We start from the raw sequence: 27,717 nt of genomic DNA on the forward strand, positions 1-27,717 counted from the left end.
CTCTGTGTATATAGCCAAGTTATTACCTTGTACCCCTGCACATGGACTCGGTACTGGTACTCTGTGTATATAGCCACTCTGTGTATTATTACCTTGTACCCCTGCACATGGACTCGGTACTGGTACTCTGTGTATATAGCCTCGGTACTGGTACTCTGTGTATAAGTTATTACCTTGTACCCCTGCACATGGACTCGGTACTGGTACTCTGTGTATATAGCCATGGAGTTATTACCTTGTACCCCTGCACATGGACTCGGTACTGGTACTCTGTGTATATAGCCAAGTTATTACCTTGTACCCCTGCACATGGACTCGGTACTGGTACTCTGTGTATATATGGCCGGTACTGGTACTCTGTTATTACCTACCTTGTACCCCTGCACATGGACTCTGTGTATATAGCCAAGTTATTCTTGTACCCCTGCACATGGACTGGTACTCTGTGTATATAGCCAAGTTATTACCTTGTACCCCTGCACATGGACTCGGTACTGGTACTCTGTGTATATAGCCAAGTTATTACCTTGTACCCCTGCACATGGACTCGGTACTGGTACTCTGTGTATATAGCCAAGTTATTACCTTGTACCCCTGCACATGGACTCGGTACTGGTACTCTGTGTATATAGCCAAGTTATTGTTACGCATTGTGTATTTATTATTACTTTTCTATTATTTCTCTATTCTTTCTGTCTGCATTGTTGGGAAGGGCCTGTAAATAAGCATTTCACTGTTAGTCTACACCTATTGTTTACGAAGCATATTTACAAATAAAATTGGATTTGACACACCCCCTCAGACTTATTTAACTCTGGCTGAGACTGGCCGACACCATGTTGAAAATGAGCTTAATTAATGTAGCAGTAAAACACAAGCCTCCCTGCTCATGCCCTTTGTACTGCTACTTCTCATTATTAGTTCCACTCCAGCGGCCCCATGCTCAAGAACAAGCAGCGTCTCTAATGATGGACATGTCCCCCTCCTCCTCTCCACCACTGGTCTCGGGTCAGTGCCCCGGCCCCTCTAGGGACAGAGAGGAGGAGTCTACACGTTAAAGGACCATGTTAAGTCTGCTTTAAAACAAACCCCCCCAGACTCACTTCATTAGCAGGAACAAGTTAGTTAGAGGATGTGCCTCAGTTTGGAGTAGTTTAAAAACTGAGGAGAGAAAAGTATTATCTCGGGAGTTGTGAGCGGAGTGAAGTGACTTCAGAAAAACCATTTGTTCTCCCTAATGTTTCTTGTGTGTTTATTTTTGGGGTGCAAACATTGCAGACAGTCGTGTTTATCTCAGCGTTAGGGAACTGTCTGTTACCTACGTAAACAAGCATTGCAGACAGTCGTGTTTATCTCAGACTTATTTAACTCTGGCTTACCCGTAAACAACCAGAAATGAGCTTAATTAATGTAGCAGTAAAAACAAGTCTGCTCATGTTACCTACTTAAACAAACATTGCAGACAGTCGTGTTTATCTCAGAGTTAGGGACAGGAACTGTCTGTTACCTAGTCTGCTTTAAAACAAGACTCACTTCATTGCAGACAGTTAGTTGTTTATCTCAGAGTTAGGGGAACTGTCTGTTACCTCAGAAAAACCATTTGTTCTCCCTAATGTTTCTTGTGTGTTTATTTTTGGGGTGCAAACATTGCAGACAGTCGTGTTTATCTCAGTGTTAGGGAACTGTCTGTTACCTACGTAAACAAACATTGCAGACAGTCGTGTTTATCTCAGAGTTAGGGAACTGTCTGTTACCTACGTAAACAAACATTGCAGACAGTCGTGTTTATCTCAGAGTTAGGGAACTGTCTGTTACCTACGTAAACAAACATTGCAGACAGTCGTGTTTATCTCAGAGTTAGGGAACTGTCTGTTACCTACGTAAACAAACATTGCAGACAGTCGTGTTTATCTCAGAGTTAGGGAACTGTCTGTTACCTACGTAAACAAACATTGCAGACAGTCGTGTTTATCTCAGAGTTAGGGAACTGTCTGTTACCTACGTAAACAAACATTGCAGACAGTCGTGTTTATCTCAGAGTTAGGGAACTGTCTGTTACCTACGTAAACAAACATTGCAGACAGTCGTGTTTATCTCAGCGTTAGGGAACTGTCTGTTACCTACGTAAACAAACATTGTTTAGGGTAATAAAATGACTATGGAAGATTCACTTTTCCATATTAGACTAATTCAATGGAAAAATACTCAAATGTACAAAGACTTTAAAAAGTTTATTTACACATCAGGAAAATATCGTCCAATGAACTCTTGGTTACAGATCAGGGTCATGGAAAAGTCCCGATGACCCAATGAAATACGATAGAGACATGAAAGTTGTGAAACAGCACAGTGACAAGGACAAAAAGGATTTACAGCACCTGATGAGGGAGGTGTGAGTGCTGTCATATTTGGGTACTATAGGGATCAGCATCTCTGGCTTTTACAGGACTCTGTTAGTTGACATGAGATTGCCAAATAGGACAGAAGATTGGATAGTCCAGGTGAGACAGAGGTAAGAAGTCAACATGAACACAAAAAAAAAACACTAAAAACACCAGATGATCCCATAAGACTTTCCAGTGTAATGAAGCAGCTGCCGTGTAAATGGATGGAGAGATATTTGGGTTCTGCAAAATGCATCTGTATCAGAGGCTAATGGGAGGAGCTATGGGATGATAGGCTCATTGTAATGGCTGGAATGGAATGAAAGGAACAGAGTCAAATACGTGGTTTCTATATGTTTGATACCGTTCCATTTATTCCATTACAATGAGCCTATCCTCCTATAGCTCCTCCCACCAACCTCCACTGAGTTCTGTATACATGAGAGCATAGGACATATCAAATTCTAACTAGATAAACAAACAAAAGGAATAGCATATTAAATAAAAGCGTGAAATGGTGTTTTGAAGGTTTTACGCGATCCAGCCATTGACATGAAGGCCATAAATATTGTTATGCATAGAGAAGAATCCTCCTTTTGAAGTCTTGTGAGAGCTAAGACAGAGGAAGAAAGGGAGGGGAGACGGTAATTACTGGTGGAAATGCTCTTTGACAGATTGTTCTATTAAAGTAGGAGGTTGTTCAAACAAACACAGCTAACCTCTAACAGCACTGGTCTCCACCTATCAATGACAAGAACATTCTCACCTGAAGAAACACTTCCCCTTGACAAACAAGACACTTACTGGGAGCCAATCACATGATGGAAAAACCTGTATGCTCCTTATAATGCAAGTTTGTCTATGAAAACTTTTATGCTCCGTATAACGCTACAGAGTTGGTCGAAGAAAAAGACGGGTCATTTTGAACGAGAGAATATTGAATGGTAATAATTCGCAAAGTGCTAGTTTCTAATGAATGATTCAAAACCCGAAGACGTATTTTCAGTGTGGATCGTCAAAATACTGTGGTGTCACATACTACCGCCATATCGAGCACAGAAAACAGGCAAATTATCCAAATTTACTCAACTACTAATCTCTGAACATGTCTACTGATGACAATGGGCTGAGGATTCTGGGTAAAACTCTGGCTCTCTCATCAAGTGTTGAGAGCTGCGAGCCGGGCTAGCCCCAGGGCAGCCTATCATCTCCAGTGACACCAGAGGGAGGGTGGAACCTCACCCCTCTGCCTGGCCTGTGCATGGGGATGTAAGGGATGAGACGACAAGATGGAGAGCAGTGCTGTTACTAGCCCAGTCTACTAGGTCCAACTCCATCTTTGATCACTGGCCACTGACCTCCATGTTCCCGAGATATGGGGAAGGAGTGGGAGGGGGGCGGCGGGGGGGGAGAGCACATCAAGTACACATCCTTCCCAAAGTAAAACAGGGTTAATTGTATTTAACAATATGCACTCTTAACCCCCCCTCTGATTAGAACGAGCATCACATCTGCCTGCCGCCCGGCTCGGTTCCTCATTACTGTGGAATCTCATTACAATCAGCCCCCCATGGGAGACACAGCTTCAGTTTGAAACACTTTCCATCCCTCTCTTCCTACCTCACACTCCTCTCTCTTTCTCTCAGTCTACAATATCGGAAGTCCTCATCTAAGAGTCATTTTTCTCTCCCACACGCAGCATGGAAATGGCTTTACACTGCCAATTAAAAATAACATACATTTAGATGGTTTCCCCTCAGTCAGTGAGGATATGTATGTGTTGCTCTCTAATGGCAGAAGTAGACCTAAAATAAGGCTGACACGCCAAGGCCCCCCCCTGTTTTTGCCTAACAGAATAACACACACGTGTTTGGAAATGTAGGGAAAAATGAGGAAAATAAGGAGGTTAACTTATGGGTCTGTGAACTCAGAGAAAAGGTTAGATCCATCTCCACACACTCAAACTTTCTCTCTTAATAAACCATATTCATATCAGTGGAGTTTCAAATGTATATTCAAAACCTTTATTTTTTTTTTTAAATTAAAAGGTTGTGGTATAATTCATTTAAACATATAAATAATGCTTGGCAATAAGTAACAAGTAAAAATAAAGAAAATTGTCCATCTAGTCCAAGCAGGCGCACAAGTGTTGCAGGCAATGTAACCCCGGCTCTCCACGAGCCTGTCCTATAGTCCTAGAGGAGGGGGGAGTCGCAGAATGTACAAGGACCCTGAAGTATCCTCTTGATCCAGTCGGGGTCTGCAGTGAGGAGGGTGGAGGGACACAGGGGAGGGGGGGGGCACACTAAATAATGAAGCTAACATTGAGTATTTTATCAGATTCATCTGTTCAATCACAAATCACCTGCTCCACTATTTGAGCAGTAAACAGACAACAGATTGATCACTCAGCAATGTTAGGCTTATTTAAAATCATATATGCTGACAGTCTGACAACTAGTAAAAACTAAGCCTGAGAAAAATGTACGTACATTCTCAAGTACTTTCTTATATTGTGTCAACGCTGAATAAGAAGATATGCTGATCAGAGAGCAGGATGAGAGTGAGCTGCCAGTTAATACCTGCCCTGGAGAGAGAAAGAGGAGGACGGAGTGAGTGTCAGAGAGGTAGAGAGATGGAAAGTGACTAGCTGCTTACCCTCAGGCACTGGCAGTCTGGCGATGCTATCCTGCAGCAGGCAGCGTCTGTACGCGAGTGTCTGGCACGCCTGGTAGGACAACACACACCTAAAAGAAACGGGCATACTTCAGATGAGCACTAACACTGTAGGAGGGATATCTCAATAGTGGCTTCCTCTCCTTGTCTCCTTCCCTTCATTTGCAATGACTGGGAGGGGAAAAAAAACAGAATAGGTGAACGGAAATTCCTGTCTGACATCCTTACTCAACACATCCCTAGGAGATGGGGAGAGGAAACCACTGTAGACGATTGAAATGTGCTGTGGGACATAGAGGCTGCAGACTGTCCCAAACTGTCCACCAGGGGCAGCATATCCCATCCAACTACTGAGCGGTATGGTGGGATAGAGGAGGACAGGAGCATATCAAAAGGTGGTTCTGTGATAATAAACAAACAGTCAAAAAAAAAGCATTTAGCTGCTGTGTGTGGAGTCACTCGTCAGTGTCAGCCCAGTGTCTGTGGACCTTTGGAGACTTCTCCTTCTGCTTAGTATTGTTCAGAATTCAGAGGCTTATGCGCCCTAGTTTATATCGAGGAAATCTCAGAAAATGTGATACGGTGGCATTCATCAGTAAATGCAATTGACTAATGACTAATTATCAATTATGAAAATAATATGGAAGGTCTAAGAATTAGAAACCCTGGATTTAGATGACAGGAATCAGGTGATTGGTGGTTGAAATATTGAAGAAAGGGTTGATGGCAATTACCTGAGCCACATATGTCCGTTGGAGCAGACAGCCTGCTTGCGGTCTGTGAAAGGCAGCACCTCCTTACACAGACTACAGTACTCAGGGAATGTCTGCTTGTTCATCTTCTTCTGGATGTGACCTATCAGGACCTGGGGGTGCAGAGAGCAAGACGTGTTGAATCATGCACAACAACAGGGTACTGCGAATGTTCAAACAGTCGTCTATTGCTCAGGCTTATAGCTCTGGAATAGGACAACTGAAGAGCTAACCTGTGCAGCCCTGTCCTCATACGTGGGGTCGCTGGTGAGGAAGTCACAGACACCCCGCGTGGGGATGCTGGTGTTCTCAGTGATCCAGGTGTGAAGGTACACCTCCCCCAGAACCCTCTTCATGTGCTCCCTGGTCAGGTGGGCCTCCACCGCCTCGATCCAAGCTATCACCTCCCCCGTCTGCTCCTCCAACGCCCGGGCCTCTGGGTCCTGCAGCTTCGACACCACCTCCTCTTCCCCTCCTCCACCCTCTCCCACGACGCCCCCCTCCTCATCCTTCACAAACACCTTGGAATCCTCGTGTGTGGGGCGCCAACGTGCCTCCACAGGGGCCTTCTGCAGGGACTGGTAGAGGACGCGCACCAGGAAGAGTTTTAACCTCCACAGGTAGGGGGAGCCTGTGTTGTGTACCTTGTCGTCCAACTCCTCCTGCAGCAGGGCCGGGATGCGTTTGTCCCTCAGCACCCTCCAGCGCACCAGGTCCAGCAGGTCAGTCTGTTTGAACAGGCTCTGGACCGGGGACTCCAGCAACTCTGCCGCCGCGTCATTGGGTGTCTTCAGGGTCACAAACTGGACCTGGTAGGGCCTAGAGACCGGGTGCTGACCGTTGGTCATCCCCTCAGTACTGACCAGGGCCAGGTACGCCCCGTGGGGGCTGACCGCGATGCCGTGTATCCTCCGACCTGCCAAACCCTCTGGCAGCACGATCTCCTCCTGCTTAAAGGCCACGGCCATATCGGTAAAGATGGGCGTGAGCTTCTTGACCGTCCCGTCCATGGAACAGGTGTAGATGGAGCTGCCCTGGCGGCTGGCTGTCATGGAGACGATGGGGGTGGAGTGCAGGCCCGTGACGTGCGAGTTGTGCACGTTGAGGCCCGCCTTAGAGATGAGCAGCAGGCACCAGAAGAGGTAGGAGCCCCTGGCCGCCACCACCAGGCTACAGTTACAGTTCTGTTTGGGGTGGAACAGGGAGATACACTTGATGTTGTGTACAGGGATCTGGTCTGACTCCTGCCAGAGGACCACTGGCTGGCGCAGGGTGAAGTAGCCCTTCACCGCCTTCAAGTTGACGGGCAGGATCTTGACGGGCCCTAACTTGCTGCCCACGATCAGGCCGCTCATCTTGCGCCCGCTGTGCTCGTACTCCCACCAAGCCAGCACGCTGGGGGACAACACCCCAGACTGGATGGTGTTACAGGACAACACAGAGTCCTTCCCCAGAATGGGCAGGCAAAACTGCCACACCACCAGGTCTCCGTTCTCCATCAGCACGGCCAGCAGCACCGTTCCCACGTCTTTACACTCGTTGTTGGTCTGGACGTGCTGCGTGGTGCACACACTGGACCACTCCATCCGTACAGGGGTCTGCATGCGGTAGCGCCTCTGAAGCTCAGCCAGGTCCAGGAGGTTAGCCTTGGGGGGCTGCCCACCCGGCACGGAGTAGCCTCTGCTCTCCAGGCTCTCTCCATACAGCTGGGTCAGGTCAGCCACCATAGTCCACTGTAGACGCTTGGTGCTGCTGTGGATGGTCAGCCGGTGGTCCAGGGTGAGGGAGGCTAGGAGGCACCGGCCATTGGTGTCACAGCCCAGGGGGACCAGCTGGTGTACAGGATGCCCTTGTGGACGCCCACGGTGGGGTTGAGCACTCTGTCCAGCATGAAGGACTGGCTCGTCGCAGGGTCACTGGAGCTGGAGAACTTGTCTTTGGCCCTCAACAGCTCTTCTGCTGGACCTACCTGGTGGACAAACAAAACAAATGTTAGTCATAAGTCATCTCATTTGATGGGGAGAAAATAAAAGCAAGTTCTAGATAATATCTCAAATCCAAAACTTTTTGCATCAACATGAACCTAGATTGCTAGATTAGATTGCTTGCCTGTCCAATATATAGTATGTTTGGCAATGGGATAAATTGTTAATTGCAGGCATCAGTCAAAAAGTAATCACATCAGGCAGGTGCTAGATACTTTTGGTCATGTAGTGTATGTGGACACCTGCTCGTCAAATATCTCATTCCAAAATCATTGGCATTAATATGGAGTTGGTCCCCCTTTGCTGCTATAACAGCTTCTGTATGGACCTCACTTTGTGCATGGGGGCATTGTCATGCTGAAACAGGAAATGGCATTCCCCAACTGGTGCCACAAAGTTGGAAGCACAGAATTGTCTAGAATGTCATTCCTTGCTGTAGCGTTAAGATTTCCTTTCACTGGAACTAAGGGGCCTAGCCCGAACCATGAAAAACAGCCCAAGACCATTATTCCTCCTCCACCAAACTTTACAGTTGGCACTATGCAGTTGGGCAGGTAGCGTTCTCCTAGCCTCCGCCAAACCCAGACTGCCAGATGGTGAAGAGCGATTCATCACTACAGAGACCGCGTTTCTACTGCTTCAGAGTCCAATGGCGGTGAGCTTTACACCACTCCAGCCGACACTTGGCATTGCTCGGCCATGGAAACCCATTACATGAAGCTCCTGACAGTTCTTGTGCCGACGTTGCTTCCTGATGCAGTTTGGAACTCGGTAATGAGTTTCGCAACCGATGACAAACTATTTTTACGCACTACATGCTTCAGTACTCGGCAGTCTCGTTCGGTGAGCTTGTGTGACCTACAACTTCGCGGCTGAGACCTTGTTGCTCCAAGATGTTTCCACTTCACAATAACAGCACTTACAGTTGACAGTTCTAGCCGGGCAGAAATTTGACGAAATGATTTGTAAAAAAAACTACGTAAAGGTGACATCCTATGACGGTGCCACGTTGAAAGTCACTGAGCTCTTCAGTAAGGCCATTCTCCTGCCAATGTTTGTCTATGGAGATTGCATGGCTGTGTGTTTAATTTTATACACCTGTCAGCAACTGGTGTGACTGAAATTGCAAAGTCCACTAATTTGAAGGGGTGTCCACATACTTTTGTATATGTAGTGTGTATATTCTGACTCTGCCACTGTGATAGAGGACTAAACTCCACTGAAGTGAAGGACGTTTCTATTGACTCCACGAATGGAGTGGAGAAGAGACTAAGGCTTTGTGGAATCTAGCTCAGACTACATCGATTCACATATGTGTGTCGCCTGTGTTTGTGCCTTTATTTGTTTGGTATTTTGACGATCACACTATTTAATGTATGTCCCACCACCTACAGGATTTCCCAAATGATATATAATATATTTTAATAAACTAAATCAAACAACGTTCCTGTTAAAAAAACAGATCTGATCCCTACACAGGCTCAAGGGGAACCTGGGAGGGTGGGTCTTCCGGCACCAGTACCCCTTGCAAGTCTGAAGATGTAAAATCCTTAAGTCCCAAAAGCTTTTATGCCTCAGCCACAATAATGTCTTGTTTCTTAGACTTCTTTTAGACTTGTGCCGTACAGTTGACAAGTTTGTCCATGAACACCACAAAATCCACCTTTTTAACAAACAGGGTATCTTTTGACTGGCAGCAAACATTTACTACAGGCTGTGGTGGTACGTCTACCATCTCTTCACTAGCATCACTTGTTTTCTCAATTCTTTTAAATTGCCTCCGCATAGGAGATTCGATTGACCGCTCTAACTTTTGCCAACTCAATCTCCTTCACCCTTACAGGGCGCTCCTGGAACTCAGGATCATGATCCCCACCACAATTGCAACACAGTCATCCTTCTACACACCGTTTTTCAGTATACTCTCTCCATCTGCACACACTAGAAACATGGCCAAATCCTTTACAATTCTTACAACAATGGTTTGGGGACGAAAGCTCTTACATTTAAATGTTTTATTTAACTAGGCAAGTCAGTTAAGAACAAATTCTTATTTACAATGACGGCCTACCCCGGCCAAACCTTAACGATGCTGGGCCAATTGTGCGCCGCCCTATGGGACTCCAAATCACGACCGGTTGTGATACAGCCTGGAGTCAAAACAGGGTCTGTAGTGACGCCTCCAACACTGAGATGCAGTGCCTTAGACTGCTGCGCCAATTCGGGAACATAACCAAGCTTCACATGTGTAGGCATTTGCTCTTTATCAAAAAACAACAGGACCGACAGACTTTCTTATTTTTCTCCATTCACCCATCAGGGTCAGACGGCAGGCAACCACACCGGGAATTCTCTTCAGGTATTCAACCTGAACATCCGTCGTCACCCCTGAGATTACTCCATTGGTGGGCGCTTTACTCCGAAGTTCAAAACACAAAACTTCTGTTGCTCGGATTATATTGAGGCTCATTGCGATCTTCCTCTGTTCTTCAGAAATATAATGAATCAAAAATAAGACCACTCCTGGTCACTTTGACAGACTCCACTTTCCCCAGCGCATACTTCACCATTTGACACCTCAACCCGGGTTTCCTCACATATGCAGTCTTACTCAACAAACGCATCCCAACAAGAAGCGATTCATTGTCATTCATACACTTATCCTGCACTCCAATTTTAGACCATGTCCTTTTTTTGTTCCAGTTTTCGATACTACTGTTGTCCCTTCAGAACATTCGTCTTCACCAACTTTGCTCAACGCGCTGCTTGATTCCAACTCAGCATCCACTTCCTCCATCTTTTCCTGAACCTGAAACCGTAGTCCTCACAGAGGTTGTATTTGACTAACATCTATAGAAAAAGTATGGATTTCAGCAAACAAAGAAAAGCACTCAACTACAGAGGACAAACATGGGCACAAGGTAGGCATTTCATCATTTACATTTTTTAAAGTATTGACCTTGGGCAAATGGTTTTAGAAGTGGGGGGGGGATTATATATTTTTTAAATGATACAGTTGGATAAACACTCCAAAATAGCCCTACCCGACCACATTTTGAATCACATTCCAATGATAAAACTGGGGGGGTCAAATGCAATTTCAGAATGTGGAGGGGAAATGTCCCCATCCCCAGTGAAAGTTGCACCCTTTTTAGGAGATAGATTCCACAGAGCCTGGTCTCTGCTCCACTCCGTTGGTGAAGTCATCAGAAACGTCATTCAGCAAGGAGTGGAGTTTAGTCCTCTACCCCTGTGAATGAACTCAGCTGGAGCCCCTCCTATGAGACAGGTAAAAACAACTTCACAACTTCTATTTTGGTAATGCACGGTTTTGAGGTATGGAATGAACGCGAAGGCAAGCTTGCTAGCTAGCTACATGTGTGAAAGATTCACCTTCAGTTCACAGACTTGGTCCGGCACGGGAATGGAGGTCCGGTGCAACACCAAGTCTTGCTTATTGCCGTGAACATCGCACACTACCTCCATCAAAGAAATACCACTTGTGCTAGAGGCCGAGATTCGGTGGTCCTCAGACCACGTGAGCGGCTCCAGGCCGCTGACCGGACTCAGTAGCTTTATCACCGGATCCCTCTTCACGACTGGCCCGAGTGCTGCCCAGGGATCATTCTCCCGTTCGGCTTCGGTAAGTTGTCCTACCTCTACCCTATCCGGAGCGCGATTTGGGCTGCAAGCGGCCATTTTCCATGTGAAACATAAAACAATGCGTCACCACAGAGTTTCTGATCCGTCACTACGGCGAGGAGGAGGGACATCTCATACCATTAGGAAAAAGATCCGCAAAGCTTCAGTGTATAGATCGGTTGCAGTGCAGAGATCACTAATGTATTATGCCTAAATTAAGGTAGAGATAGCTAGATAACATCAGCAAGTTTGATATCCAGCCATGATTATGTATCTGTCTTCATTTAGTCCACGAGTTAGGAATATTGTTTATGGTAGAATATGAAGTATTACAATGTATCATAATACAACACAGTGATAAAGGTTGAGATAACCGCATGACCGTCTCTGGATGGTATTTGGTATTTATTAGGATCCCCGTTAGAAAAATAAATAAACTAATGTTTTATTACCCTACCAACTAACCCTATACTCATTAAAACCCACCACCTTATTCCATTACTAACCCAATCTGATTCTATCCCAGGCCAACAGCCTGAGAGGAATTTGTGGATTTTTATTAGGATCCCTATTAGCTAACGCCGTAACGTTAGCTAATCTTCCTGGAGTCCAACACTAATTAATAAGACATTACAAACAATTACAAATTAAGACTTTACAAACATTTAACAAGTAGACAATACAGACAATTAAAATACCTGACAGGAAACACATTTAACATTCAGTTGATGCGTTCTATTTCCTGTCCAGTCATATGGTCTATCACATTAGATGTTCTTTCTATTTCCTGTCCAGTCATTTGGTCTATCACAGTAGATGTTCTTTCTATTTCCTGTCCAGTCATATGGTCTATCACATTAGATGTTCTTTCTATTTCCTGTCCAGTCATGTGGTCTATCACATTAGATGTTCTTTCTATTTCCTGTCCAGTCATGTGGTCTATCACATTAGATGTTCTTTCTATTTCCTGTCCAGTCATTTGGTCTATCACATTAGATGTTCTTTCTATTTCCTGTCCAGTCATTTGGTCTATCACATTAGATGTTCTTTCTATTTCCTGTCCAGTCATTTGGTCTATCACATTAGATGTTCTTTCTATTTCCTGTCCAGTCATTTGGTCTATCACATTAGATATTCTTTCTATTTCCTGTCCAGTCATTTGGTCTATCACATTAGATGCGCTTTTATTTTTTTCTTGAAGGTGGATTTACTTTTTGCCTGAGAAGTATGGATTAGTAAAGAGTTCCATTCAGCTATGACTCTATATAAAACTGTAGATTTAAGGCGATTTGTCCTTATCTTGGGTTGTCTTAGATGCCCTGAATTTACCTGTCTGGTTTGGTGGTTATGCGTGTTGCTAGTATGAACTAACTGGCCTGAAAAATCTTGTGGTTTTTTGAAAGATATAACATCCCTAAAGAAAATTAGAAGACTGGATAGTCATTTGTTTTCAACGTGAAGCCATGAGAGATTTTGATGCATTTGGATAATATTCATGGACCAGGGATTTACCATATAACTGGACAGTACTCTAAGTGTGATAGGACCAGGGATTGACCATATAACTGGACAGTACTCTAAGTGTGATAGGACCAGGGATTGACCATATAACTGGACAGTACTCTAAGTGTGATAGGACCAGGGATTGACCATATAACTGGACAGTACTCTAAGTGTGATAGGACCAGGTATTGACCATATAACTGGACAGTACTCTAAGTGTGATAGGACCAGGGATTGACCATATAACTGGACAGTACTCTAAGTGTGATAGGACCAGGGATTGACCATATAACTGGACAGTACTCTAAGTGTGATAGGACCAGGGATTGAATCACCTGATTCAGAGTGCTAGATGTTACATACTCTGAACATTTTCTTGTAACAGCAATTAATTAATCAAATCAAATGTATTTGTCACATGTGCCGAATACAAGAGGTGTAGACCTTACAGTGAAATGCTTACTTACAACCCCTTAACCAACAATGCAGTTTTAGGAAAATACCACAAAAAAAGTGATAGATAAGAATAACATCTATGTGTTCTGACCATGATACAGCTGCGTCCAACATTTTTTTTAACCTTTATTTAACTAGGCAAGTCAGTTAAGAACAAATTCTTATTTTCAATGACGGCCTAGGAACAGTGGGTTAACTGCCTGTTCAGGGGCAGAACGACAGATTTGTACCTTGTCAGCTCAGGGATTTGAACTTGCAAACTTCCGGTTACTAGTCCAACTCTCTAACCACTAGGCTACCCTGCCGCCCCGACATGACACCTAGTAGTTTTTTTTTCACTTGCTCTACATGCGTTCTATTCATCAACAAATTACATTGGGTATCATCAGCAAGCAACCTGGGGCGGCAGGTAACATAGTGGTTAGAACATTGGACTAGTAACCGAAAGGTTGCAAGATCGAATCCCCAAGCTGACAAGGTAAAACATCTGTCGTTCTGCCCCTGAACAAGGCAGTTAACCCACTGTTCCTATGCCGTCATTGAAAATAAGAATTTGTTCTTAACTGACTTGCCTAGTTAAATAAAGGTAAAAATAGATGTATCTTGAACCGTTTTAGAAATGTTCAACACCATTTTGTTCATATCAACCCACTCAGACAGCATTCTCAGTTCACTACTCAGTACATCTGTCAGCTCATTACATTCTGATGCTGCGCTATACATTGTAGAGTCATCAACATACATTGCCACTCTTGCTTTGTTCATAACTGAAGGTAAATCATTAGTAAAGATAGAGTACAGCAGTGGGCCTAGGCAGCTTCCTTGAGGAACACCAAAGTGTATATCTTTACTGTTTGAAAAGCTGCCATTAAAGAACACATTTAGCCTTCTCCTGGATAGATAGCTTTCCATCCAGGATAGAGCTGCAGACTTAAAACCATAACATTTGAGTTGACCTAGTAACAGTTCATGATCAATTACATCAAAAGCAGCACTGAAGAGACACTACCACTCAACACACCCTGTAACTCTTCTGAAGTCAAATCTCGTACCCACAAGTACTTCTCTGCAGCTGCCACCACAACATCTATTTTCTGTGACTTGCGTACCATCTCTGCAGTACAGTTGATAACCATTGCTATGAACGCTAAGAAGCCAACCTTACTGAAAAATACTGTATATCACTCATTGGCATATCCCTCTGTTCAAGAACAGATCTACTATTCACAGGGATCCTCTCAGAATCCCTCACCCTTGATCCACCCTCATACTTTCTTCACTGCCTCAGAATACGACACCTGCCTCTCTGACCCTGGCCTCCTGAACCTGCCTCTCTGACCCTGGCCACCTCAACCTGTCTCTCTGACCCTGGCCACCTCAACCTGCCTCTCTGACCCTGGCTACCTCAACCTGTCTCTCTGACCCTGGCCACCGCAACCTGCCTCTCTGACCCTGGCCACCTCAACCTGCCTCTCTGACCCTGGCCACCTCAACCTGCCTCTCTGACCCTGGCCACCTCAACCTGCCTCTCTGACCCTGGCCACCTCAACCTGCCTGTCTGACCCTGGCCACCTCAACCTGCCTCTCTGACCCTAGCCACCTCAACCTGCCTCTCTGACCCTGGCCACCTGAACCTGCCTCTCTGACCCTGGCCACCTCAACCTGCCTCTCTGACCCTGGCCACCTGAACCTGCCTGTCTGACCCTGGCCACCTCAACCTGCCTCTCTGACCCTGGCCACCTCAACCTGCCTCTCTGACCCTGGCCACCTCAACCTGCCTGTCTGACCCTGGCCACCTCAACCTGCCTCTCTGACCCTGGCCACCTCAACCTGCCTCTCTGACCCTGGCCACCTCAACCTGCCGCTCTGACCCTGGCCACCTCTACCTGCCTCTCTGACCCTGGCCACCTCAACCTGCCTCTCTGACCCTGGCCACCTCAACCTGCCTCTCTGACCCTGGCCACCTCTACCTGCCTCTCTGACCCTGGCCACCTCAATCTGCCTCTCTGACCCTGGCCACCTCAACCTGCCTGTCTGACCCTGGCCACCTCAACCTGCCACTCTGACCCTGGCCACCTCAACCTGCCTCTCTGACCCTGGCCACCTCAACCTGCCTCTCTGACCCTGGCCACCTCAACCTGCCTCTCTGACCCTGGCCACCTCAACCTGCCGCCTCTTTTACCGGGCAACTCTGATCCCCAGAAACATGGGCACCCCTACAGTTGACAATGTTTTCCACTAAAGCAACACATTCCTCTGTTCCATGTGTTCCTGCACGCTTCCCACATCTTGGAATCTCCCTCCTACACACTGCTGCAACATGCCCATAAACGTGACACCTGCAGCTCTGCAGTGGATTCGGCACAAAACCTCTAACAGAATAACTCATATATCTTAACATGACTTTGTCAGGTAAAGACCCTGAATCAAAGCTCAAAAGAACAGACTGCGTCACCTCTGTTTCACCACGCTACTGTAGAAATGTGCTGTATCACCAATGGTAGGCATTATAGTGACATACTCTTAATAAATAATGAGTTATTCCTTACCTGACAAGCGAGACATCAGTCATTTAATCTGCCTAGTGGGCTTTGCGAAGGACACCTAGTGGGATCATTAATTGTGAAAATATGAAAACTCTCCTGTACTCTGCTGTAGATGTGGACTCTGGTTCATGTCTCTCTGAGACCACTCAGTATGTGTTGTGAGATGAGACACTGAACACTCCTGGACAGGGCAAAGGGCAAACTGCTGTGGTCTCCTGAAGTGCAGAGAGCTACAGAGACAGACAGTGATTTGTTGCAGCCCTAGAGTACAGTAAAACGTCTCTCATCAGAGCCACAGCCTGACTCTCACTGAGGTGACAGTGGGATTTCACCAGGCACAGTTATTTGTCACAAAGCAAATTGTTACAAATCTGTGAGACAAATATAGAATAGCGCACCGACCGTGTCTTAATCTCAAATTTTCTGTCTTTTGTTTCGATAATCGAAATGAATAAATCAATTCACGGACCTTGGTATGTTTCATTCGTAATGAAGCGTGTAGCATATGAATATTGCAGACACCTGCTGTGTGTCTTTGGTGGGTTTTTGACTTGGGATGATCCCAGCTCGGGATGTAGGCGAATGTCGGATTAAACATTCATCAAACGCTGTCACATTAACTCACTTCACTTTCTGTCATCACGTGTGTCGGAAGCCTTGTCCAGCCTGGGACAAAGCCCTCATCCTTCCTTCCTTTTTTGTTTGATAGTGAGTTTATTCCAAAGTCTATATGGTATTCATTTACTGTATAGGATATATATAGTGTGAGGCTTAAGGTTACGGACATGGATGGGGTCAGCAAAGGTCAATTCACACCATTGCCAATTTCCACCTGCTGTCATTGTATCCTGTAGTTTTTACCTTTTAAACCCCCCAAACCCTCAGTAGACTACAATCCCGTGTTATGTGCTTGTGTACAGCATCAGTGGAGGTGGTTGCCTGTACGTTGTGATGTTCTGATGCATGGTTCATCATACGTGTTTGAATCATTCAGTCTCACAGTCACCTCCCAGAGGGGAGCTGCTGCAGCGCATTACCAGCTACACACAATCACGGCTGTAATCATCATGACGATAATGAAACGTGTTTAGAGCACATCGGCGTGGGTCATTCGGCTCAGGAGACCGAGGAGATGTTAGTTAGTGGGACGGCAGCCGCGAGGCGGCTCGATCGGGTGCTCAGGACCCTGCCGGTATCCCAGTGGAGACTGGCACGTCGGAGATTAGCGGTCATAGCGGTGGGCTTTGCTCACCTTGAGTGCCGTCAACTGTGAAAGTCTTACCTGACAGGTGTTGCTCTCAATCAGTGCTCCTCTGCCCCCCATGCTGTCCTTGGGGGGGAAGTTGGGGACCAGGCAAGCCACCCCATCCTTTCCCTGACGTCTACCATGGCAGGCAGGCCACTGAAACACACTGGGAGACCCTTGGTACCTACTATAAATCCCCTTTCAATGAGAAGTCAAGGATTTCTCATCTGTGGGAACCAGAACCACAACACTCAGTCTGGTTATTTTGAGTTGTTAAGTCACCCCAAAAGAGGGCAAGGTGACACAGTGTCATGATTTGTTGTAGGCCTATTTTACCTGTGAGCCTGGTTTGAATGAGTGCGTAAAATGTGAAAAACCTTAATGATAAAGTTGTTGGCTGTAACAATAATATTTTGTCTGCTATGCATGACTTCTCTCATTCAGCCAGCAGGTTTCATATTCCCTTACCTTACATCTAGAAACAACGTACACCTAGAAACTTTACAGTTAGCCATGGATTAGGACTTGCAATTGATATTTGTGTCGTTTGGGAATGTATCTTTGAAGCATACAGTACCAGTCAAAGTTTGGACACACCTACTCATTCAAGGGTTTTTCTTTATTTTTACTATTTTCTACATTGTAGAAAAGTAGTGAAGACGTAAAAATGATCAAATAACACATATGGAATCATGTAGTAACCCAAAAAGTGTTAAAAGCAGCCAACAAGTCCTCAGCATATGTGGGAACTCCTTCAAGACTGTTGGAAAGGCATACCTCACGAAGCTGGTTGAGAGATTGCCAAGAGTGTGCAAAGCTGTCATCAAGGCAAAGGGTGGCTACTTTGATGTATCTCAAATATAAAATATATTTGGATTTGTTTAACACTTTTTTGGTTACTTCATGATTCCATATGTGTTATTTTATAGTTTTGATGTCTTCACTATAATTCTACAATGTAGAAAATAGTAAAAATAAAGAAAAATCCTTGAATGAGTAGGTGTGTCTAAACTTTTGACTGGTGCTGTAGATAACTATAGACGTTTGATGATGAGTTATATATGCTCTATAGAGCTATTATTGTGTAGTGTGTTTGTATCTCTCACTAGGAACTGTAGCTTATTAAAGGAAACATGAAAATTGATTGGAAAAAATAGTTCCTGGGAGACTAACGAGCAATTCTATATATCCACAGTGATAATGGCTGAATTATTCATTGTGTGTAATGATTAATTAAAAAAGGCCTCAGGTCCTGTGGCAGGTACAGGCTGCTGAGGCACACACTGGCATTCCCAGACGATGTGCTAAACATCTCTCTCCTCTCTGTCTCCCCTTCTCCTTCTCTCCCTCTCTCTCTCTGTTCTCCCTCTTGGTTCTCTACCCCTCATATGCCTTCCTTCAGTGACTGCAGACCTCAATTCAAATCATTGCACCCTTAACTGCAAAACATGAGTCATTTTAATTGCAATAATCTACTTAATCGTCTCACTTTTAATCGTCTGTCTATTATAATTCCTTTATAGGCTTCCAAGTAAATTAACACTGTTAACTCCAATAATTTTTCTTACATGCTGGACAGCATGAATTTGGGCCAGTGTCTTTATTGTAATTTTTATCACATCTCTATGACGGCACACATTGTTCAGTTTCTTTTTTGTCTGTCCAATAATCTCAATTGTGTCCCAGTGTTTTCAGAGCCTGGTGGCTTGTTGTTCGTTGCTGACAGGGCCAGGTGTGACGTGGCTGTGGCTGTCCTGTTGCCTTTCCCCTGCCCTGGTCTTGGCAGCTGGTGGTAGGCAGGCCATGCCCAGTGGCTATGCAAGGGGAGGACCAGGAGGGCCGGGGTCCAGGCCTCTGTTTGGGCCCTGCTAATGGAATGGGACTGGACCGCCCATATGGCACTTGTGGGAACACTGGGGCTCTGGAGGTTGGCACACAGAGCCACCAGTCTCCCGTTAGATATTGAACAGGACAAGGCCAGACCCGTGGGCTCGCCCATTACCCGCCCAGCATTATGGATCCGTTTGGTGAGTAGAGATAACAAAGATTGAGGCCTGTGCATGCCTACTCTAAGGACACCCTGAAGAAGTCAATATACTTGTACAGAAGCTGCTACAAGCACAATTAAAGGACAAATGTCGTCATTTGCTTGCCATTTTTGTAATGCGTTCACTGACCATGCTCCTCTAACTTACAATTTACCAAACCATCAGGTTCAGTGAAACAACAACTGAGAGGATGACCTTTAGTTGGAGGTCAAGGAAAAGTTGGTCTGCCAGGAACCATGAGAGGCTAACCTAATGTACAGACTAGAGAACAGCCAGGCTCTGTGATGGGAAGGCAATGAGATGGACAGGGGGAGAGCAGTACCCCACCACTATCCCACTCTGGCACGGGCCCTTTCTGGCTCTGATCTGTGCATCATATGACTAGGCCGGGTTGGGGGGGAGGAAAGCCACATGGGATGGGAGGAAAGAGGAAGGAGGGAGGGTGTGTGTGTGACGGGGCTACAGTACAGTCAGAATGACTGCCCTGAGCTAATGCTTACCCTCTAGATTACCTTTGTGCTCCTTACTGTACCACACATGCAGTTGAAAACAGAGCTAAAATGATCTCTTCAGGGTGACACCTGCCATTTGTAACGCAGACCTAAAACAGAGAACGAGAAGAGGTCATTCATATGAAGTCAGCAGAAGCATACAGCTTGACCCAATCCTGCCCTTGTTTCCTCCTAATATATACCTTTAAAAAGTGAGGCCAGACTTTTAAACACTTCACTCACTGAACTCTTCTCCTCCTCCTCCTCCTCCTCCTCCTGCACCAACCACCTCCCTGGAACTGGAACAAAAGCCACCGCCACCTCCCCATCTCCCGCTTTTCCGTTTTATTGGTGACAGCTGCCGCGAAACAAACTGGGGAGAGAGAGAAATGATGTGTCAGTGGAAGGTCCTTTAGCCCGCGCTGCTAATCTGTCACACGGCGTTTGTTGTTTACCATTCCTCACTGCTCGCTCGCTGACTGGCCGGCAGTGCGCACGCCGCCGTAATGGCGACAGATGCTGACCCGCAGAAGTGTGAATCTTGCCGATTTCTCCCTGCTGTCAACCTGTAAATTACAGCTATCGGGAGTAATTAGACCCAATAAAAGCCTTCCGAGGTTCACCCCCCTAGCCCTGTCACACACACACACACATCTGACAACACCACACCACACACACACCGTTGGCCTGACAGTGACCTGAGAGTGAGGGATTATGGGATGGACTGCAGGCACTGACCAGTCACTAAATGACACACCATGTGTCACTCCTCTGATTTTTCTAGACATTTGTCTGGCAAAATGGTTAGGAAGGTCAATGCCCTTGTATAAATAGTAGCCAGCAGTGTTTACCATACAATCATTCCAAAAGATTTGAAAGATTGTGCTTAAAACCTAGTACTGTACTGTAAGTCGATGTTGAAATGATGAGGTTCCATGGACCTTGTAAGTAGCCTCTTAGCAGGGATCTTCAGTAGAACTCTGTCTGGTCTTCGAGTGCTTTAGTACCAGTAATAGCAGACCTTCTGACAACAAAAAAGTTTTACCTAAACTTGCAGAGGTGAATCTGACTTGGTCTAGAGTTTGAACCTCTACCAACACTCTGTGCTTGTTGATCTGAGCGAGGCCTGTATACACAGATCAGTCCATGGACAGTGACTGTTCCTCTCAGGGCCATCCTCTCAGACTGTAGTTCCCAGTGCCCTCTCCTTGCCCTGGCATCCATGTACAAGCCGGCTGCACCACAGTTCCCACCACTACCAAGCATGCTCTTAAAAGCAGGGGCGGTGCCCCTTTAAGTAAAACACCTAATATGAAAGGTCACACAGCCAGGTCTTGTCATCCTCTCCCTGCCTCTCTGTCCTCCTTCTCATCTTCCCCCTCCTCCCTTTGCTATCCCTCAGCGCCCACTTCCTGACCATCAGAGCCAATCGCTTTCCAGCCTCACCTCCTCCGCTACCAATCTGTCACCCGGGCACGGGGGGATGCCACCCCGCCGGCCGCCTTCCGTACACTGCAGTAATGGCTTCTGGCAGCCCCAGAAAGATAAGTAACCGGCAGAAAAACGACAGAGAGAGAGGGAGGGAAAGGGAGGGATTGGGTAAGGGGCAGTTAGTTGAAGACCCACTCTCACTTTCAAACGGCCCCCTCCTCCTCTGCCATTATTCGACCCCCGTCCCCCTCGTCTCACCCTGCTTTGGCCCAGTCGCTTTGCGCGATACGTCAGTGAATAAATGAGTCGTTTTAATCCGACTGACAAGCTGGCATTCCCCAGCCCTGGCCTCCATCTGTACTGGCGGCCAGCACAGCAGCAGGCCCCAGGCAGCCCGGTGTGCCAATCCAACACACAGCTTATCCTGGCTGTAGCTTCAGGGACAGAAGGGTTGGAGCTCCATGCGGCAGCTACACTCTCCACCAAAGAGCTATTTATATAAGAAAGGGATTAGCCGCCACAAGCTTTGATGGACTGGAAAATAGAAATACATTTAGAGCTGTTTACTCATTGTCTCCTGCAAAGCTTCTGTTATCGTTACAGTAAAGATACTGTAAAAGTCAAGGTTATATTGAAAAAAGAAAAAGGAAGCATATACATTCAAAAGGCTGTTTGTCTGATGTGTTTCACAAGGTCACAAATCGATTGTGGTATGTAAATGTCCTAAGTCAATAATATGTCAGTGATGCATTCGACTTTATTAAATGTGAAACTCCTTATCGGGTCATAGTCTTTGGCGAGTCCACCGACGCGAACTGTGGCAACACCATGGAGAGTTTCATATCATTTTTTGTTGTTGTTGACCTCGACATTATGGATTCGGCTAATCAACTGATATATTAGAGATGATCATGTATTCTGATAATTATATAATGCCTCAACCCCGGATTCCATTCTTCCCAGCACTGAGGGGTTCATTTTGCCCTGTCATCTTTGGCACAGCTTCGGACCACATGTACCATCGTTCCCTCCATCCTTCATCCTCCCAGAAACCCAGAGAGAAGGGGGAAAAAAACTGGCCATAGGAGGTGCTAAACTCTGTGTTCCATTTCCTCTCTCCTCACACACTGCTCTACTCCCACCATGGTACTTCTCTCTCTCTCTCTCTTTCCCTCTGCCATGTGTCACCTCGAGAATCGTTGGGAAGGGACCGATAGCATTTGAGTGGCCAATTAAGCGCAGGAGCTTAGCTCGCCACCCTCCCGCGGCCCGTTCAGGCACGTCACAGGTGAGAGGTGTGCCATCTCCACTCGGAGGCATCGCTGCAGCCTCCCCCTCACACTCCTGCCACCTCACTCCTCTCTGCTGACTTCCCGCTGTCTGTTTTCCCCCTTCTCTCTTCCCTGTTTAAAGGTCCCCCATAGATTTGATTGCAGCTTATCCCTGGAACAGGAGGTGATGACTGTTTGATCCATAGCTGCTGAAGCCTGTGCCAGTGATACACTGGGGTTGGGATGGATACAGATTATTAGTAGGAGAGATACTCTGACAGTCTTTTGCTGCCTTTGGTGAAAGATTTAGCACTGCTGCCTTATATTAGCCTGGTAAATACATAAATTAAATATTGTTTGTAAGCAAGGTCAACATGTACTCATTATCACTAGGATTCAATAATGGCTTGGTTTAAGAGAAAATGACAAGACTGACTTCATGAAACAGCGAGGAACGTTTGAAGTATAAAAGGAGTAGTTTATTCCCTTTACAGTGGCATCCAACCAAAGTCCTTAGAAGGAAGGAACGCTATAGTGGATTATTTAGGTTAGCTAGACCGTGACAGCTGGGCAGCATTGAACACCAACCAAATTGACTTAAATCACACTTTTTTTAAAGTATATTTTGTGTAAGTAAGTTAATATCTCAGAATGGTGTCTCATGTATTATTGAACACCAGGGCAGAGACAGTGTAAAGGGACGTCAAATGTTTTGAATGTGGATTGGAGAGGGGGGGAGGGTAGAAGGGGACTAGGGGTGGGCAGGGTTTGGCACCTCCCTGTGGCCACAGAGGAGCATGGGCCCTGTTAAGGACTTTGTGAACGATACCCGCCTCTCGAGCCATTCCATATTAACCAAGTGCTTTGTAAGTGTGCCATCATTACTATTCATCACAAATAAATACTTTAGCACAGAGCTTAGCGTCCCGCTGTTTTACAGTTATCCATTATTTCTGTCGACCGGCTGTCTGGTCTGGTCTGGCCCCTTCCCTCTCGCGGCTTGCTGCCTCCTCTGTCACTGTTCGTTCCCATGCCCTTCAGCCCAGTGGCCAAGCTTCCCTCCCTGCCCAGTGGCCAAGCTTCCCTCCCTGCCCAGTGGCCAAGCTTCCCTTCAGCCCAGTGGCCAAGCTTCCCTCCCTGCCCAGTGGCCAAGCTTCCCTCCCTGCCCAGTGGCCAAGCTTCCCTTCAGCCCAGTGGCCAAGCTTCCCTCCCTGCCCAGTGGCCAAGCTTCCCTCCCTGCCCAGTGGCCAAGCTTCCCTTCAGCCCAGTGGCCAAGCTTCCCTCCCTGCCCAGTGGCCAAGCTTCCCTCCCTGCCCAGTGGCCAAGCTTCCCTCCCTGCCCAGTGGCCAAGCTTCCCTTCAGCCCAGTGGCCAAGCTTCCCTCCCTGCCCAGTGGCCAAGCTTCCCTTCAGCCCAGTGGCCAAGCTTCCCTCCCTGCCCAGTGGCCAAGCTTCCCTCCCTGCTCAGTGGCCAAGCTTCCCTTCAGCCCAGTGGCCAAGCTTCCCTTCAGCCCAGTGGCCAAGCTTCCCTCCCTGCCCAGTGGCCAAGCTTCCCTCCCTGCCCACTGGCCAAGCTTCCCTTCAGCCCAGTGGCCAAGCTTCCCTCCCTGCCCAGTGGCCAAGCTTCCCTCCCTGCCCAGTGGCCAAGCTTCCCTCCCTGCCCAGTGGCCAAGCTTCCCTTCAGCCCAGTGGCCAAGCTTCCCTCCCTGCCCAGTGGCCAAGCTTCCCTCCCTGTCCAGTGGCCAAGCTTCCCTCCCTGCCCAGTGGCCAAGCTTCCCTCCCTGCTCAGTGGCCCACATTCTCTGCCCTCAACTGAGCTCTAGTGCCCACAGGACAAGGGGGACAATGGTCTGCCCTGCCTGCCCTGCGGTCTGCATGCTCACCAGATATTGTCCTTCACTATCCCTGTTTCAGTCTTCTTTCTCTCTATCTTTCCTTCTCAAGCTATTTCATTTCCCTCGTTATCTTTCTACTATTTCACTCTCTCTCTCTCTCTCACACACACACACTTAACACGTGATCACAGACACTGGGGAAGAATTCCACTGAACCCCGTCCTCTGTTAGCGCCGGTGTTTTTTTGGAAGGTGATCCGTCTCTTTCTCCTGCCATCCGCTGGTTGGTTCCAGCGCTGCGCGGCGTGTGTGCTGGCGTGGACTGAGCCTGGGCCAGTGTGTTCCGGAGCTGATGAATTGCAGGCGAGATGCGGGGCGGCAGCCGGCGAGGAGCGGCGGCGAGCGGCCGTCATGCAGCATCAGCGTCTGCCTGTGTGATGGGGGAAATCGGAGAGACAGCGCTGACAACTTAATTTAACACAGAGCTGGGGGAAGCCAGAGTGCCACTGTGCTCTGGATAATTGATAACTCTGTCATATTGCCACCACACCACACCTGATTAGAGAGAGGGACAGGATGGACAACATTAATGCAAAAAGTTGCACCTGACCAATATACTCCTACTGCATTACAGATAGATTTCAGGATATTTGTGTACCTCTATGTGTAATATGCATGCCAATTGTGTCCTATGTGCTTGCAAGTACATGTGCAAGTGTTCATAAGCACTGTATGTGTACATGAATAGGCCTATGTGCTTACCTGTGCCATGTTCCTGTCTTTTTGAATGTGTGTGCTTGCATTTGAGTTGTGAGACGTCCGCACAGTATATACAATACTAACCATCTTCGCTCTCTGGCACCTGTCTGATGCTCCTGGATACTGTCACCCCTCACTGAGCCTTTGTGGGCCTCTGAGGAGAGAGACAGCTTCCTGGTTCCCCCTGACGTCCCAGGCTGGAGACCCTGTTGTGCTGGAAACTGGTTGACTGCTAATGTCTATTAATTACACCTAGGCACTCTAATATCAACATCTGGCTCCTCCATGCTCCTTGCAGTGATGCTGATACTGTGTGGTAACACCTTGTAGATGCGACAATGTAATAGCATGGGCTGTGATGCTACAGCCCTGCTACTATATGTCTACAGTATTACCTAATCAAATACTAATGAGTTGTAAGCATGTTTACCCAAACATGCAATTAAGTGAAATGGAATGAAATTGTATTATTCAATCTGTTCTTCTACAGTGGACCAGACCATGCATCCGCCCTCTCTTAGGTCAAGGAAAAGGAGACCAGGTAAGAGTAGCAGCATGTAAACACAAAGACCTCTTGGGTGCTTATACTATTGACAATGAGCTAATAATAATATCTAGGGGTCCATCCTCCCAGACCAACCCTCTCCTCGTGGCCATAACAGGACACCGCAGTGCCCTACCCTGCACTACACACCAGAATAAATGAGCAATTGACCACAAAGTGTCAGCCAGTCATAATCCCCTTTTAATTTTCTTTTGGGGCCTGAGCCTCTCCTGCATCCCTCCAACCTGGTTACTGGCTGATGACAGCATGGCCTGAGTGACAGCGGAGGGCTGTGGGGGTCTTTACCAGGATTCGAGGGAAGAAAATACAATAACCAGGCAAGTCCGTCTCAGCCCTCACACAGCCACCGCTCTGTTTGTCTTACACTTGAGAGGGATTTATGTCCCCACACACACGTTCACACACACACACCCATGCACACGCACGCACACTCTCACGAACACACACGTTCACACAGTCGCACAAACACACACAGGAACACACAAATGTGCATGCTCACACACACACACACTCGCACAGATACATGTATATGCATGCACACTCAAACACAAACCCACTAATACTACTCTATATGAGGTTATTTATGTCTTCATTTATACAGCTTGGTCTCAATGTGCGGGTCACAGTGCCACAGCTGTCCAATCCTCTACAATCCCACAATGCCAAGAGTGATACCTCCTTTTGAACAGCAATTTATTTGCCGTTATTCAAGAGTTAAAGGTCTCCAGGTCATTAGAATGTGTGCTTTCACAACGCGTAGGAAAAGAGCAGGCGCTGAATGGGATTTCACTCTCCCTTTACGTAATGAAACAGAGATGAACAGCAGATGCTGGCTAGAACTCTGTCTGGGAGAGAAAAACCCCAAATAGCGCACATCTTTTGTAGCATATTTGCCCGAGAGGTGGGTTCAGTCAGTGGAACAAAATGGAGAAGGTTAACGTTATCCTAGCAGATGAAGGAATACTTCATGATGTTCACTCACCGCAGGAATCTTCTTGCCAGCAGCATTCATTGTTACAGTGTTATACCAGTGTACTGGCGGTGACTGTAATGCCGTCATTGTGTATAGTCACACAGACAAAGGAGTTCTCTCACCTCAGATAATGTATGCTATTTATCTATTTATTAAGCAACAAAAAACCACACTAAAAAACTTTTCCCCCTCAAGTGAAAGTCCTTATTGGTAACATAAGGGGTAAGCATATTTTTCCAGTCCGGTCTCATTTAAGGTAATTCCTATGTGAGTCTGGCTGTTTGATCCCGTTGCCCATCTGAAGTAATTAAAGGGTTATTAGTGAAGAGCTATTCATGCTCACTCTCTCCTGCCAACTGTTTCATGCCATCTGCTGCCTGTGCACGTGCTTTGACATTGGAAATATGCTGTGGAACCAGCGCTGGGTGGTGTTCAACGCATAGGACATGAACAGTACGGTAATCATGATCTGAATGAAGAGGCATTCCTCAACGTATGTGCTTCTTTGTGTAAATGTGTGTGTGTGTGTGTGTGCAAAACAGAATTGTTTTTGAAAACCTAATTGTTATTTGTGGACTCATTAACCTGTTGTATCTCAGCCTATGCTAGCCAGTTGCATCATAGCAACAGCTTTACACTAAATCTGTAGATAATGCTATTCTGTATTCTACATGTAATATCTCTCTCTCTCTGTCCCCACCTCCTCCCTCCTCTTCTCACTCTAGCTCTCCCCTCTTTATTTTCAGTAATATTGAGGGGATTAGCCCTGCTGGCCCTTTGGTGGGTTACTGTTTCATTTTATTCTTATTCAAATCTTAAGAAGCTTTATTATTCCCGCTTGATACTACCTCAATAATCCAGCCCACACCTGGTTCTGTGTGTGTTTTGGTTTTCTCTGTCCTTTTGGGGACCAGAAATTCTCACAAGGATAGTAAAACAAGTGGGGACACCTTTCACTGTTTTTTATTTCACATTTCACAAGGAAAATGGCTATTTTAGCCTTTAGTGTTAGAATTAGGGGTTGGGGTTACATTTACATTTACATTTAAGTCTAGGGGTAAGGGAAAATAGGACATTGAAAGGGAATCAATTGTTTGGCCCCACAAGGAAAGTACAACAAACGTGTGTGAGTTGTTCAATGGGGACATGCAATCTGT

At 46.5% G+C, this 27,717-nt stretch overlaps 1 long non-coding RNA gene and 1 pseudogene across 1 annotated transcript; one reads left to right on the forward strand and one right to left on the reverse strand.

Annotated features, from left to right (window-relative positions):
• Window positions 1–2,212: 2,212 nt before the first annotated feature.
• On the reverse strand, window positions 2,213–11,545 carry LOC115101224 (general transcription factor 3C polypeptide 4-like; annotated as a pseudogene).
• LOC115101225 (uncharacterized) lies at window positions 11,356–25,904 on the forward strand. Its single transcript, XR_003859268.2, has 3 exons — window positions 11,356–11,440; window positions 25,513–25,563; window positions 25,833–25,904. It is a non-coding gene; the product is annotated as an uncharacterized LOC115101225 (long non-coding RNA).
• Window positions 25,905–27,717: the final 1,813 nt, after the last annotated feature.

The sequence above is a fragment of the Oncorhynchus nerka genome, linkage group LG19 (assembly GCF_034236695.1).
Source record: "Oncorhynchus nerka isolate Pitt River linkage group LG19, Oner_Uvic_2.0, whole genome shotgun sequence".
NCBI classification, from domain to species: Eukaryota; Metazoa; Chordata; class Actinopteri; order Salmoniformes; family Salmonidae; genus Oncorhynchus; species Oncorhynchus nerka.